Source organism: Brachyistius frenatus, unplaced genomic scaffold (genome assembly GCF_029030835.1).
Source record: "Brachyistius frenatus isolate BFR_SWC_R1_liver_20210118 unplaced genomic scaffold, ASM2903083v1 Contig_12, whole genome shotgun sequence".
In the NCBI taxonomy this organism is placed as follows: Eukaryota; Metazoa; Chordata; class Actinopteri; family Embiotocidae; genus Brachyistius; species Brachyistius frenatus.
The window spans coordinates 6949733-6951865 of NW_027210611.1; positions in this window are offsets into that span (position 1 = coordinate 6949733).

The window sequence follows — 2133 nt, forward strand, 5'->3', positions numbered from 1 at the left end:
TTAAAGATGGCGAAAGGAGCTGAATGGTTTACTGTACAGAGCTTTTATGACATGACAGGTGTGTTGTTGTTGTTGTTGTTTTTTTTGGTGATTAGTCGGGCCAGAAACAAGTTTGTAAGATACGAATAGAAACGAGAGGAATACATTCTTCGATCTTTTTTTGTTGTTGTTGTTGTTTTTTTCCCCCCGTCTCCAGGTCCATGTTGCTGAAGGAGAGTGCGGTCCATAGCAGGAAGAGACACAAAACGTGTCGGCCACCTCCGGGGTTCCTACGCAGACTTTAGGAAAGTCTTTTTTTTTTATTTTATAAGTTTCAGGGTTTTTGGGAGGATGCAGAAAATGCGAGATGAAATACATTCAGCTTCGGGTCTCTGCGGGAACCCCGGATATCTTTACAGACACTCATCTTCTTTTTTTTTTTCCTTTTACTTCCTGGACACAGTGGCGCGCTTTAACTCTCCTGTAAATGGCTTAGAATCCAGTGCACTGCTTCTGCAAATGAATACAGTTCTTGGAGATGTATATATATATATATAGATATATATATATATATATATATTTACATCTTTAACAGTTATTCTCTTTGTATGATTTAAAAAGACACCAAAATAAGCTAAAGTTGTTTGTTTTTTCCCCACCGGTGCTGAACGAACACGGAGCGCGATCGACTTTTTGCAGACGGCGATTGATGAGATTAAAAACTGATTCCCCCTCTTCTGCTTTTTCAGCTTTATGTACAGTTTGTTTGAGTTTAATCGATAAAGCATTGGAACCTTTTTTTTTTTCACTCTCTCTCTCTCCCTCTCACAAAAAAAAAACAAAAAAACAACAAAAAAAGGGTCTTGTTCTTGACGTCGGAGTAACACGTAGTCGGAGGAGCCCGTGACGGTCACGTCAGTAACACCGGGATCTCTGCGGGCTACAGATGTTACAGATGTGATGGAGGAGGATTCGTTCCGTAAAAAAAAAAATATATATATATATATGTACAAGTCGATGCGTCTGTCCGTGAAGTAAAGCATCGGGTGACTGATGAGTAAAGCTTTAGAAGTGAAGCGGAGATGGGTTTTTTTTTTTAATATATATATTTTTCTCCCTTGATGAGTCGCTGCTGCAGGCACTGAGCACCACGGTGCAAAAATAACAAAAAACTCACCACACAGAGGCACCTCCTCCCTCCCTCCTCCCTCCCTCCTCCTTCCTCCTCCCTCCTCCCTCCTCCTCCTCTGGTGATTGATAGTTCTCCTTTTTCACTTCAGTGGAAGAGTCCAAACTCCCTTGTAACAGCATCCGTGCTACACAGAGGCGTTTTTTTTTTTTTTTTTTTTTTTTTTTTTTTTTATTACATTTTATTTTTACCCAGAGTTCAGTGCTTCAGGACCTCCGGCTGCCACAGTGACGTTGGAGCGGCGTCCGATCGGGAAGCCGAGGAGCTACATGACACCGCGCCGTGGGTCAGACGGCAGCGGGTCGGTCCTGACACCCGCGGGTCAGAAAAGCGTCACAGTGCAGATTCGCGCGCGGGACGTTTTGAACCGCGCGACGAGACGCGTTCGGGGTCTCGTGTTTATCGAGCGCCTCGGAGCGGCAATAAAGCCTCCTGCTCTCAAAGTCCCACGGAGACCGTAACATCGGTTTGAGGCCGTCGGGACATTTCCGCGGACGCCCGGCGAGCCGAAGCGTGAACGGAGAACAGTCGGATGGGACTTCTTTTTTTTGTTGTTGTTGTTGTTGTTGTTGCTTTCGCTGCAAATTTCTTTGCGATTTGACCTCCACTGTTCAGCGTCGCTGCATCGTGCACTCTGATTGGTCGTTCCGGAGACGAGGTCCACGGCCGAGGGAATTTTCGCGTGCGTCTCTCGGGACAGATTTCAGCCGACCGTCACCACCAGCCGTTTCTATAGCGATAGGTCCGCGATGGATCTCTGATGATAAAAATGCACGAGTTAATTAATTTTCCCCGCTGCTGAGGATCTTGGTTGAATTAATTTATTAATTAAGTTTCAAATCATGATGGAGCGGCTCGATTGAAGAGAAATGGTCTGGGGACGCTCGACGCGATCGCGTCCCAGAATTCCTCCCGGTCCTTCGGCGCGACAACGAAAAGCTGCTTTGAGATTGACAGACACGTCC